This window comes from Dromaius novaehollandiae, chromosome 4 (genome assembly GCF_036370855.1).
Source record: "Dromaius novaehollandiae isolate bDroNov1 chromosome 4, bDroNov1.hap1, whole genome shotgun sequence".
Lineage (NCBI taxonomy): Eukaryota > Metazoa > Chordata > Aves > Casuariiformes > Dromaiidae > Dromaius > Dromaius novaehollandiae.
In genome coordinates this window covers 36,888,127-36,902,562 of record NC_088101.1, presented here as the reverse complement: position 1 = coordinate 36,902,562, position 14,436 = coordinate 36,888,127, and the positions used below count along the sequence as shown (strand labels likewise).

Below are 14,436 nucleotides of genomic sequence, written 5' to 3'. Positions count from 1 at the left end.
CTTTCTCTGCAGTCTCTGGGGACTCCACATTATACACAACTTACATTATTTATAAAGCTGAGATGATGCCTCCATTAGGCTTGTAAGACTACTCAAATGAGCTTTTATTTTACAGACACAACTTGGACTCACAGAGCAGACCACTGGCCATATGTGATATACGGTGCATTCATGCCTCAAATGAAAAAAGGTCACAATCCCTTCATTTACAAAATTTAACTCTTTATACCAAAGTAATGCATAATTTAATCTGAGTAATTTGCCAGTATTTGGAAACATGAGAAATACCTTTTTTGACCTTTGCATTGCTTTTCTTTACATTCAACTCTTCACTTTGCGTTCAGACTATAGAAAAAGAGTGAACACTAAATTCATCAGCTCTTAAACATTTGATTTGACAGTTAATATTTATACACAAACTGAAAGATCTCAGTCCACTTGTTTGGTCACTTTTCTCAAATATATTGGATCATCACTTCTTCAATGGTACACTAAAAAAGCAAGTGGAACAGTACAGAATAGGGAAAAAATGTATTTGATTACATACCTAGTGGTTGAAGGGGTCAAGACTAAAGCAAGGACAAATCCCTACCCTTAGGGTAACCTGATCATGCCTTGAACTGATCCTCTCCGATAGCTGTGGAAGGCTTCTGGATCACCCAGCTCAAAGGAAATCACTCTCAAGCTCCCACTTACGGTCTGAGGTGAACTGCAGGATTTGATCCCTAAGACCAGGGCAGGAATTTCAAACAAAAGGGCCAGGTATTTTTCATTTTTTTCACACTGATGATCTTTCAGTCACAGTAAAGGAGTGAACACTCAAACTAAAAATTCAATGGGAACCTCTTACAAGCTTCAGAGCACTACTCCCTGATTCAATGGAAAAATAAAATTAATATTAATCAGTTGCAACTAGAAACTAATCTCTCATAATTCAGTGCAGTAATTATGGACAAGTATAAAAATTGAGTCAATGTTAACACCTCAAGTTCCTTCCCCGGATTTGCTCCTATTGTCTGACACAACAAGGTGCAGACACTTAGCCACACGAAGACTGGCAGAATTACAGACACGTCTGTAAAGACAAGCGGTCTCTGTGGGCTAGGTTAGCTTCAGTTTTTAAGCCTTATTCTTGTGTGCTATTTAAAAACACATGCAACTACTGAAAAGAAAAAAAATCAAGCATTCTAAGTTTTCTCTTGTTGACTGCTCCTCTGTGAGCAAACCAGATCGGAGCTATCAGGGATGATGGGTTTGAAACGCAGCTTTTTCCTACACGTGTTTATTTCAAGACACCAAATCTTTAAACACCGACATCCACTAAACAGTGACACGTTTCATGGCAATGACATTTTCCATTTGCTTGTATCCGAAATACACCTCTACTTTTACTCTTCCTCACCTTGACCTAACAATACTTCTCCTTCCTCAAATAAAAACGTTAGCTTTCTTACATTCACTGAGTGACACTTTTTCTTGAAATACACCAAAAGAATTATCACTGGTCAGAATAAAGCTAAAATCACCCATATACTGTAAAAGCAGACTGTTAGGTCAGACCACATAGCTTCTTCAGGTGGATGCACTAACAAAAGAGCAAGCACAGCAGTCCTTCCCCACTCAGAGCTCCCACTGACTTCGGTTTATAAAAAAAGTCGCGATTTGGCCCAGATCCTTTTGAATGCATGACTGAGTATTTCCCCACCAGCAAATTTTAATCAGCTTTAAAGATCTATATTCGGGATAAGACTATTTGGCCGCAGAGCCCAAATATACGAAGAAACTACCTTGCGAAGAGGACAATCACACGCGTCCAAACCTCCTAACAGCGAGGAGGAAAAAGAATCAAGTGAACTTTCCTTGACCTCTAAGCAGAGATTTGTCATTAAGAAAAAAAACGGGAGGGGGGCTGCGGGAAGGCAGAAACGGAAGAAAGAAAGAATTAGGGAGAGGGGCCCGGGGCCACCCGCGGTGCCCGCAGGAAGGCTTCTACCCCCCCAAAACAACGCGGGGCTCTGCCCGCTCTCGCCGAGGCTGCGCCGCGTCCCCGGCGGCCGCACAATGGGGCCGCGCCGCCCCGCTCCGCTCCGCTCCCAGCGGCAGCGCCCGGCGAGAGGCAGCGGCGGCTCCACCTGCCCCGCGCGCGGCGCCCACGGCGGCACCTACCCGGAAACTTCACTGCGGGCGGCCCGCGGGGGACGGAGCCGCCGGCGGCTCCGCGGGCTTCCAGAGCGGCGCCATCATGCCGGCGGGCACAGCCTCGCTCCCTGCCGAGCCTCTGCCCACGCGGGCGCGGAGCGAGGAGCGCGAGGGCGGCGGGGGCCGCGCCGCCGCGGCCGCCCGCGCTGCTGCCAGCCCGGCGGCGGCGGGGGGAGCCGAGGGGCCGCGGAGCGCTACCGGCTGCCGGGCGGCGGGAGGGGCCGAGCGAGCCGGGGCCTCCTCGCGCCGCCGCCGCTGCCCGCGCTGCTGCTGCTGCTGCTGCTGCTGCCCGTGCCGGTGCCGGTGCCGCCGCCGGCAGCCCCGCGCTCGCGCTGCTCCGCGCCTGGATTGATCTGGTCTCGCTGGCGTCAGGGAGTCGGAGCCGCCCAGCCTCCCCTCGCCGCGCTGCCAATGCGGCGCGCACACACGCGCGCACACGCACCGGCCCGGCAAGGGATCCTCTCCAAATTACCGCCCCCGCCGCGCACAGCGCCGCGCCCCGGCCCCGGCCCCGGCCCCGGCCCCGGCCGCCCGCTCTCGCCGCGGTGCTGACGGCAGCCGGCGCCCGGCACTCCCGGCAATGGCAGCGGCGGCGCCGGGGGCTCGCAAGCGCCGTGGCACGCTTGGGCATTTCTGTTTCTCCTCCCGGTTTCTTCGCCGCCAGGACGCACCGGCTCCGCGGCCGCCAGGTCTGCCCCGCAGCCCTGAGGGCAGGCGGGGTTTGCAAACACGCTTTTCTCCTCGCTAGGGCACCGCCGAGCCGCTTCGGCAGTCCCTTGGCTCCAGCAGTTGGGGCTTTAAGAAAAACTCCCAGTATCATGAGACTTGCAATTCAAATTAATAATTGGTAACACTCTGATTGAAATGGATTTCATCCTGCCTCTTCTTTAGAGGTGACTCACTCCCTTACCCCCGACCGGTGCTTGCTTTTAATACTGAGGTCATTATTAATATAATACTACCTTCCAATAACAGATCACACTTTATCCCAAGGCACTTGACCTGTGGGCCTCATCCTGGCCATACTTACTATTGCAGCTACTCCTAATTTACACAAGTAAACCTGTTAAAGTGCATGAGGCTTCTTGTGCAATCAGATACATAGTAATGAGTCCTTACTCCATCTATGGCCCTCTGAAATAAATTTGAACTCTATTTGTATCTTCAAGTGTCTATTCAAAAGTAGATCTGGTTGAAAGTTTGGAGTCCACTTGAGGAAAAACAAGCTTTTCTAGATACTGTTTTAAAAGGCATCTTTACGGTACTTAGATGAGTGTAGCACAAATGTGATTGAATTAAAACTGATTCTTCAGCAAATACCCTGGCTTTCACCCCATCATCATTGCAGAAAAGAGATATGAGGTAACAAATGAAGGACTTGTCTGCATGAGAAAATATTACGATACATCTATACTGGCATAATTATACCACTCTACTCATGCCAGTAAATTTTCCTGTGTATATAAGCTCTAGGTATTGTACTAATCTCATTTTAAAATACAGGAAAGTGAGGCCCAGAGAAGCTCAGGCCCTGCAAGTTACAATAATAGTTTTACACAGACGAACAGTAGTCCTTGATTACTCACCTGTACACTTGGGTGTGTAAGAGTCTGAATAAACAGTACCAACATGGTCACAGACAGAGCACAATGGCAGTGGTAAAAAAAAACCCCATAGCTTTATGGCTGAGAGGTTATTTGCACTTCTAACTTCATAAACTAAAATTTACCTGGGTAGATACACAGAGCATACTACAACAGAAGCATGAGGAATTCCTACACAGAATGACACCACCATATTGATGGGGGAAGCCAAGAGCTACTAAAAGGATCAGCTTGGGATAAACTTTGTAGTTTACTACTTACATTTTGCACTTTAAATGACTCAAAATGAGTGAACTTCAGCAATTAGCTTTAACTTGTATTTTATATTTGTACTGTGGGCAATTACAGTTAGCAAGTAAACCTTTCTTTCTACATGCAGTCATGCACTGATACAGTGTTGCAACAGACTGAAAATAAGACTGGTAAAGGTTTATCTCAAGACAAACTAAAATGTTTTTTAAATTAGCCAAAGTAATGACAAATTTTCCAAGCAAAGCACAGAAGAAACATGAGATTGTTGCTATTTTTGTACTGTGGCAGTGCCTAAAACACAGCCAAGCATGGTAGGTACCACAGTAGTCTGTGCGCCAGGAGCTTGGAGTGTCTTAATGATCCAGTCTCCCACAGAAAAATACATGGAAAGGGCCTTACATGCATCCAAAGTCTGCTGTGCAGGCTGGCTTTGCAGAACCGCGACGGGCAGCGGGCTCCTTCCATTTGCTTCTCATTGCTTGAGCGTCTATTCAGTACATGATTCACACTAAACAGATATGACAAGACGATAATTAGGGAAGCACTGCAGTTTGTCAGGTGTCTTGTTAGAACCACATTTTTACTGCTTTTGTTGTTGTTAGGGTTGACTGGTTGGTTCACTTTGGCATGAGAGAATTAAATTATTTTCTACTTATGCTGAGGCTTGGGGAGGATCACATTAATATGTTCCCTTACCTAAAAAGGGTTATAAAAAAGTGTGACCCACTGACTCAAAAATTACCTAGTATTGCCTTTTCCTGATGTTTAACAACCAGAAAGGTTGTTCTGGGCAGAGCTGGTTGGAACTGCCTTAAGCCAGATCAGCTGAGTGAGAAGACTGGAGGGTGAGCAAAAAAAGGCAATGCAGAAAAAGTGTGCCATGGTCAGAAGCTGCCAAGAGACTTCCCTGGCTGGACTATCTTGGTACACAGCCGAGTCAAAACTTCAAGTCTGCCACCCACTTTAAGATGTCCAACTCACAGCAAACTGTCTAAAACCATTATTCGGTGTGCTAATAGTATCCGCAGTGTCTTGCTTGGATTCTGCACATTCACTACCTCAAATTCCATCAGCTATTTTTATTACAACCTAATTAAACATCACTAGAATCTGACTATCTTTTCTGAATGCCATGAGGAAACCAGAAAGGAGAGAGCACAGGGCCATGTACACCCAGGGGATATAGCCTGATACTCTTCGTGCTACCCCTCCAACGGTGCAGGCTGCCACTGACAAAGGACGTTTATTTTCCTGTCATATCCTACTCCACAACTGCATGATTGTTAGACCTGGTACAAGGAAAATGGCACATGGGGCTGGCAGCAATGAAGAAAGAAAGGAACCATCCCATTTGGAAACAGCCTAACATTTAATCAGATTAGGTGTAAAATCAAATGGCATCAGTCATAAGGCCTGCAAGCCTGATTTTTAATGGAATCGGGGCAGTTAAGCAGATAAACTTCTAATAAGATTTTCAAAGGAAACTTTAATCTCTTAGATACTTTTAAAAGTCTCACTAAGCACCTGCCTAATCACCTTTAACATCTGTCAGAGACAGCTTATCAGAAGGCACCATGCTAAGACATATTCATTATACTGCGTATTTTCATACTATTACAGTATATATCAAATACCTAAGAAATAATACTTACAATAATAACAATAATAGCTTTCAATCTTCCTCTAAAATCAGAGTTTATATGCAGATTACGATTTAGTATTTCTTGTTAACCTCAGCCAGGCAATATACATTTCATCTGGCTTATTCAGGAGGTTCCAGGTATAGCGAGTGCCTTCTGGAGACAGTTAAGTGCCAAACTCACTAACTTTGCTTCACCTTTATGTTCACCAGATTTCTGCTAGGAAGGATAGTCAATAACTCATGGAGCTTCAGGGACAATAAAACTGTATCAAATACACAACTTGTTATTTACATTTAAATCGCTGAAGCCATTTTCTTTTTAGCCACTACAGTGTTGCCTGAGTGTGGGAAAAGACAAACGGTATTTCCTGAGAGGAAAGGTGGTTCTGTCAAGAAGAAGATGAGTTTTTTAAGGATACCTGATTTCATAATTTCCTTCTTTCCCTGGCTGGCTGGTAAAACAGTATTGATCAAACCCTATCTTTCATGGCTTGTCTTCTTGGAAGAGGTGAGGAATTAAACAAGCCTGCCACTTCTACACTTAATAAAATAGGATATGCAGACTGTTTAGCAACTGCACAGATCTCTCTGGGAAAGATGCCTCAGGCAAAAGAGAGCAAGTGGGAGAAGGTAAGAAGTATTTTTAAGAGGTCATCATAACTGCCATGCTTCATACGATTTCCCAGACCCGTCTGGAGACAGGGAACTGCCTACCCACAGCAGCACAGGCTTCCCAGATGATTTCCCGTGCTGAGAAAGGCATTTGGCTTTGAGCTAGCCTCAATATCCCGGTCCTATTTAACAACAGAGGTGGTAAGATAGGCAGAGGCAGACTGAAGGGGACAGCAAAATGGTAACTGGGGCAGAGCCGTGCTGCCGGCACCCCTCGGCCCGGGGCATGGAGGCAGCCTGGGCCGGGGGGCAACCCTCCTCCTCACCTCCTGCCCCTTCACCTCCCCTGCTCCCCAGTAGCGGTACACCGTGCTTGGCCGTTCAGGGTACAGCGCAGGGTTGGCACAGAGGCTCATGTTGGCCCTCAGCAGTGCTTTATTGGGGAGGTGGAATTGGCGGGGTGGTGGTCCCTTGAGCGGGCCAAGGAGGCTGGCGCTTGGAGGAGCTGCTCTGATGCCATGCCCGCAGAAGTGATTCTTGCCTGCCCCCATCAGAAGCCAAAGTAGGCTGTTTTGTGCTAGAAGTTGATCTGTTCTCACATTCTTGATTGCCAAGATTCAATTTTGCGTACGCTGAAGAGAAGCTTTGAGCTGACACTGTAGATTACATATAAATGTAGAGCAACTCAGCTGTGAAAGGCCTCAAAGCCAGGAGTTGTAATGTGAGGACTCTCTATGCTCCTGCTCTGGTGTGTCCAGCCATTTACTAAAACAAGCCCTTCATGAGTTTCTCTGTAGAGCCCAATGTCCATTTTGGACCTGCCTTTGTCCCCTGATACACTGTTGTATGCAAAAGAACAAAGAACACCTATTTCACTCCTTAACGTGGAAGCTCTTCCTAAACTGGTCCACCATGATTAACTGGGATTTATACAGAATAAATGTGGAGCTGATAATATTGCAAGATTATTGCATGTATTTCCCTCTTACAATAAATAAGGTTTCTACAGTAAATCCATCTGTAGATGCCAAAAAGGTCTTTGATCAGGTTGAATAGTCGTTCATCTTTTCTACCCTTGAGATGATGGGATTCAGACCAAAATTAATTACTTGCCTAAGATTAATGTACCCAGCTAAAGCTGCCAAGATACTTATTAGGAGTTATGAATCGAAAAGCTTTGGGCAGAAACAAGGCACTAAGCAGGGCACTCCCTTATCTCCTTTATTGCTTGTTTTCTCTATGAACTCTGATATAGGGACTTTGCTCCAGCAGTGTTATATTACTCGTAAAGAAGGGAGGATATTAGGTTGCACTCTATTCTGACAGCAAATCACATACTGCCACTAAGTGTACTATTGCTGCCCACCATACTGTAAAGATATTGTACTTTGCGGAGAATGAAATACTTGCCTTGGATCTTGCCTGGGTCCATTTAGAAGCTTTTGAAGAGAGTTTCACTCTCTCCCTGCTATGACTGCAGTAACATGTAATGGACTCTATGTAACCAAAAATTATTGGTCCTTTTAAAATTAAAATTCTCTTCAGTCACTCAGCTTAAAAAGATTTACATAACTGGAATAACCTAACTCTATTACTGGTTTCTTGGAAGACACCACTAAGATTAATCTTCTCTCCCACTTTAATTACTTACTATTTTCAAGTTCTTACAGTCCTTGTTCTAGTTGCATCTTGTTGCAAAAACCACCAGAGAATGATATGTTAAAATTTATTTAGACAGGTGGCAGATACAAAAAATAAAGCTAATAGCTCCATGAGAAAAGAAATCAGAAGTGGTCTGGCAATCCAGAGCTCTTACCACTTGGTCACAGAGCTGCACCCAGTGGCTGATGGAGAGTATGAGCAGTGCCCTAATGGCCAGCGCTGTGGGGTGGCTGCCTTGTCTGTCAGAGCCCTCCAGACAGGGCTAGGCAGCAGGACACTCATGTAGCTGCACTACAGTCCGAGGGTTAAAGGGGCCTTGAGGCTGGACTGGGTTGCGGGGATGGATGAAGGCTGGGTGAACCATGGTAACTGCCTGCATACAGAGATCTCTCTCTTTCTCTGTACCAGGGGAGGCTACAATGGTGCACACTACACCATTGGAATAGCAACAAAATCACACATATTCCGTCCAAATACACCTCTTTACTTCCATGATCTGTTGATATTTTGTGAAAAAACAATGAACCCATTTTATATAATGATTAAAAGCATCATAAAAGAGTGAGGCATCCTGTCTCATTTTTATTCCCCATATAAATGGCACCTATAATAAATTTTACGTAATTTAGAAGCCTCTATTCAATTTTTCTAGACTGGTGCAAGTCTAACTCACATTGCCAGAGTTCAGTGTCACTTCTGGCTGCATAAGTCAGCAGTGAAACAGTCCCACCCTCCCTCCTCCACAATGGCTGCTCATCCTTATCCCCATGTCACCCACCTCCTTTGTGCTGGCAAAATTGTTTGTGCAGCTGCAAAACGGACAGGCCTAGGGAACTGATCTGGCTGGGAAAAACAAATGCTTTGGGGGCCAAGTTAAAATCAACTTGGATCAGTTCCCTGATCTGGTTCACCGTGGGGTTGTCCAAATCCTTGTGCTCATCCTCTGCAGGGCAGGAATAAGTGACTGAGGCGGGAGAAACAGCCAAACTTACCTTTTTGACAGTGTCATTGGCTTCTGCCAGTTTAAAGCGGTTGTGAAACTGTGGTATAAGGAAACTTAGCTGGCTTTTTTTTTTAAGGAAGGAAGAATTCCTTCATTTTGAGCACAACTGCAAATGTGGTTTTAGGAGAGCTACACTGCGCATAGCAATGGGGCTCATGGATGAATACAGAAGGCTAAGAGAAAGAGCCACAGGACTTAGGAACTCAGTGAGCTTGTGGAATCACTGCATGTGATAAAAGGCAGCTGCTGGATGCTGCATTATGTGGTAAAAAAAAATGTGGTTGTTCTACTGTTCATGAGCTCACAGAGGCCTAAGAATCACAAGGATCCCTGTGAAAAAAATAATAGCTGACTCTTCAAAAGGCAGAATTGCACTCAGTTGGCATAAAGAAGCCCATATGCTAGGGCACAGAGTATGCCTGCATTACTGCGTCTTGTTCTTTCCCGTTCCAGAGTCTTCCTTTGCTCTTTGCTTAAGGTGCTGAAGAAACTGAACTGAACAGTAGGTAAATTAGTATTTAATTATCTTCCCAATGCAATGGGTTCTTAGTGAGTTCTCGATAACAGATGGTCCTGGGCATATATGTACATGTATTGTATTAGTTTCAGTTTGCACTTTCAGGATGAAATTATCCTGCAGGTTTCAAACACCTTGGCAGTCACACAGTGTGTTGAAAAAGGTCATCCATATGACGAGAGCATTAAGACCTATTTCAAACTCCACTATTCTCTTTCTTGAACAAAAATTGCCAAATTTTTGACATACAAGTTGAGCATCTTTAAAAACAACTCTGACTAAACTTTATATACTATTGCACAAATCACATCTGTAAATCCTCATTGTAAGTAAAAATTGCAAAGTCAAACACTTAGAAGTTGTGAAAGATCAAAATGAATTTTGCTGCTATAATCTTAATTAAGTATTCAGTTCAGGTGCATCTTGATACCTGTTTTTAATTGAGTGCTCACCTATGCTTCTTCCAAAAGATTCCTATCTTGTTCAAAGAACAGAACAAATAGTAGTCAGATAATGGATAGTGATTTTGTTTTCTCCCTTGTTTACTGCATGTCCCACACTCCTATTTATTGCATGCTATTCAAATCCTACTCTGAAGATCCAATTATTAATTTAATAATAGGCTTTACGGTTCTCATTATTGTAGGGCCCAGCCACTCCTTGTTATCCCTGTGAGCCTGAGTTTATAATCAAATCTATTTTACTTTCTCCCCACTTTTCCTTCATTCTATCTGATCACAAGACCACAATCTTGCTCTTTGGCTTCCCATGTAATCTCTTTTTTCCTACCTACTAGCTTCCCATTCCCACAAATGTTTACTTTCTAAATTCTTGCCCTAAACTCACTACCTTGTAGTCTCAGTTTTCCCCTGACTTTTTTCTTTATCCTTTCACCAACCAGTTACTTCCATCTCCCCATGACTCATTACTCATGTGGTGTCAGTCATGCTCAAAGCCCCGTTCTAGTTTCCATCTCTTTTCCTTCAGCCGCAATCTAGTAACCCTCCCAACGCCTTTCCCCCCTCTCTGCTCCGTGCATCTGTTGTTTCTGCATTTGAACCAGGTAGCTTTATCCTACAACTAATTTGACTGTTAGCATTCAGTTGCTGGGAAGACATGAGAGAGATTCTCCAGGCAAAATGACAGACAAGTCTACAGGCACTGCAGGACTACTCTTCCAGGAAGAACCAAACACAGGTTCATGCTGCAGCTAGCCAATATGAAAAGTGTCTTTGCAATATTTAGTTGCAAAACTAAGACTTAACTGAGGGTGGCTTATGGCTTGTAGCTCATCTCTTGATACAAAATTCATCTCTCCTTTCCCTACCAGATTTAATTTCTCTTCCTGAGTGGACAGAAGCACCAGAGTCTCTCTGTCTCTCTCTCTCAAAAAAAAGGTCTTTAGTATTTTTAGTACTTCAAAAAAAAAAATTGTTATTCCTTATCTTTTTTTCAGAAATACTTGAACTGTTTGACTGACATTTTCCACACTTATTCAGGCCTGAGGCACACACCTAGGACACTTAATGTTCGACGAAGTTCTAAACACATAAAATCAATATGCTCTTGATACGGGAAGCACAGGGAGACCTTAATTATAGGAGATGACCTCAGTCTACTAATAATACAATTTAAAGAACCAAAGCATGCTATGCATATCCAGAGATTCTGCTGCAGTAGAGGTGTCAGGGAGAAGAAGGAAAAAGACTTTGTGACTTATCAACACTTAGGAAAATAATTTTCTAAATCCCTCAGTCAATAACTTCTTAAAATGGCAAAAAAGTACAATGCAGAAAGAAGGCACTTACGTGTGCCTCTTCAGACAGTTAAGTATAAAGTAGTTTTCAGTGTAAAGCATTTTATCTGGGTTTCTAAAAGTATCACCTTTACAGATAAGCATCAAATTCTCTATATGGAGATCACCACAGAAAGCCCCCAGGCAACTGCATATAGCAAGAGAGAGCAATACCGCCTTACTCTAGCTGAAAACCTGTAGTGGCCGTACAGCCAATGTGCGGTTGGTTCGGCTTCTGCAATGTCCAGCCTCACCGTACATGAACCCCACAGCGCAGAGTTGCTCGTGTGCCTAAGGGCTTCAGCACCTAGAAGATGGCACCGATAGAGCACATCACCCTCATTAAGCAAAGCACACACTTGTCAGAGAGCAACCAGATGGAGCAGTGTAACAATTTATAGCCTGCAGTAAGGCAATCTTGCACTGTGATCTCATCAGATCTTGAAAAAAATAGGTCAAGCTTGGTCAGTGTTCAGAGGAGGTACACTCTAGGGAAAACACAGATACTGTAAGAAACGATGGTTTAGGATCCAGCTGATGGAACTGCTGAGGCACTGCTCCAAAGCTAGGCCACATGCTCAAACGCCTGAGGACCCCAGGTAGGTCCCTAGTCTGTCACGTCTGAGGGCCACTGGACTGCAGGGACCGTATTTCTCACTTTTCAGATGAGAAATACAGTTACAGTTATGCCTTGTGAGTAATTAAACAAATCACTCTTCTTTTTGCTACAGACATGGCATTCAGAGACAACATAAATGGAGAAAAGAAGCTTGTTTGGCTCCTATAATCCTGATACAACTTTCTTGTCTCCTCTTTCAAGAATTGTTCTTTAAAGGTTTTCAACATTAGGACACCAAAAGAAAGAGAGAAACTTAAATTGCTTTAAGACTACAAACATCATAAATGCTTTCTAGCAAAACATATGCAAAAGAAAAAAAATTATACAATCTCTTCCTTTACAGATATATTCCTTTTCCTTCACATTCACACCACTTGTCTATTCACACCCCCACTCACCAACCCTCCACTCAACCCATTCCTCCAGATACTGCTGACTAGCATCAGTTGCCATTTCTAATGTGGTTTCACTCTTACATCGATTTTAAGCTCCTTGGTTCAAATACTGTATCTTTTCTTTGCCCATAAAACATCATATGCATGTAAAATTGTATGTATAACTGTCATGTTCTAAAAAACATGCAAAGATTTATCCCCAAATAATTAAAGACAGTGACAAGTATGCTTCCTGGGGAATCAAGTAGTTAGAGTTACAGTGTAATTAACAAGTCGAAATTTAGCAAGGACACCAAACTGCCCGCCGTGGCTCAAGAGGAAAGTGCTCATGAGAACTCTGATAACTGCAAGTGGCCAGGACACTGCTTTCCTATCTCCCTAACAGTGTAACACCTCCTGCAGAGCGATCGCCAAGGCCAAAAATGAATTTACAAACTTTGCACTCTTCGTATGTCTGTGCTGTTTGGATGTGCATTACCCTATCAGTCTGAACAAAAAAGTTTCCAGATTTTTTAGGCTGAAAAACATTTGAATTTTATGTGCTTGCTTTGTTTTGATTTTTATTTTACTTTGCCCTATGTTCCTTTGTCTTTGACAAAAGTGAGCCAGAGAAGCAATGCCTGCCTTATCGTTGATTTGTGGTGTATAATCATGTTAAAGACAAATCACTGGTCTCCTAGGTACTACAGTGCCATTTATAACGGACAATTATCTCTGCATGGTGCAGTTCTCATGATCGAGTGATTGTAAATGCTTGTTATCAGTGCAGAGCCAGCTAAATACTATGTGCTTCTCTTTAAAGCTGATTTGATTTTCCAGTGCTGTCTGTCATCCTTGGAGTTTTCTCTAGCACACAGCTCAGTTTTCCATCTGCAGACACTGAGTGTGAGGTCCTTCTGAAGTGCTCCGTGTGAGGCAGAATCTGTGTACTGTTCCCACCTACTACAGACAAGGACTACCGTGCAAAACCCGAGAACAACAGCATATGGCACGGGGAAATCTCCAGCCATTGCACTGTTCTAAAAGGACACCCTGCTAAGAGCAGTGACAATTGGCAAATGCCAAAATAAAGGGCAAAGGAGCTTTGAATACAGTGGCATTGTCTACAGAAGGGAAATGCACCAAAACATTCCAGTTAGTTTTAAAATTAGCTGGAGAAGATGCAAAGAAGTCTAAACCTTAATGACCTCAGTACCATAATATGCCACTAATTAGCTCTATGATGAATAAATAGGAACAAAATAAGGAGTGACAGACTAGGTCAGCCAGTGGTTTGCCAAGTCTCGTCTTTCCTACTGGGGCCTGTATGTGATGTTTTTAAATCGTTCCTCCACTAACTTTTAATTGTAATCAGGACTGGAATTGCATTGCGTTACACACTATACAAACATGCTCTGAAATACTGCACTTGCTCTTTGATCTTGCAAGGCACGGTAAGAGCAGCTCCTCACACTCACCTCCCTCGCTGGTATTTGTGCAGCTCCTGGTGGGCATGCACATGCCTTCATTTTTCTCAGTCTCAGGTTTTTTTCAGTTTTCTCTGCCTCCTCCTGTCCTCTCCCAGTTAGGCCTACAGGGTTCTTCCTCCCCCACCTGCTTCTGCAGCCTACATTTTGCCTGTTGCCCTTTGTGATAATTTTTCTTCTCTGAATATTTACCTACCTGGTCCTGCTCCTAACGTTACATTCTCTCTCTCTCCTTCCCGCCTAATGGAGACCTTGTTATTTTCTTCATCATAGGGAAGGGAATACCTTATATACTCAATAACACTTTTAAATTTGGGAAAAAATGAAAATTCAATGGCCTTGAGTTCTCTATTCCTCCAATTCAATGAACAAGAAAAAAAGTGACCTTAACCTACACTGTCTGTATTTTGAGTGTGCCAAAGGACTCAAAATGTCTGTTAGAGGATGTATGCTCTACTCCGGTGGATCCCAGAGAAGCAGAAAACCATCAGAGCGCAGCAGTGATGCATGACACCCCTTCCACACTACAAGCAGAAAGGGCTGAAATTAGCTTTAAGCCTGTTAGTAAACCAACTGCTCCTGAGATCATGGGTCTGGTCCCTTCTTTTGGTACTTCAATAACAGGAGTGTCAAGAAGTACAGAACATTATTCTCTGTGTTTTTTCTGCAA

General features: G+C 43.8%; 1 protein-coding gene across 6 annotated transcripts in view; it reads right to left on the bottom strand.

The window, feature by feature from the left end:
* SMAD1 (SMAD family member 1) overlaps nucleotides 1-14,436 on the bottom strand; it is a 113,322-nt gene that overhangs the window by 44,980 nt on the left and 53,906 nt on the right. For 4 of the 6 annotated variants that reach the window (XM_026106171.2, XM_026106170.2, XM_026106172.2 and 1 more), the window contains one exon: nucleotides 4,455-4,563. The exons of 1 other annotated variant lie outside the window; for it this stretch is intronic. The gene's annotated coding sequence lies outside the window, so the exon portion shown is untranslated. Of the gene's footprint in view, nucleotides 1-2,166; nucleotides 2,683-4,454; nucleotides 4,564-14,436 lie in introns of those variants that run through there. One more of the 6 variants, XM_026106175.2, reaches the window with a different exon arrangement.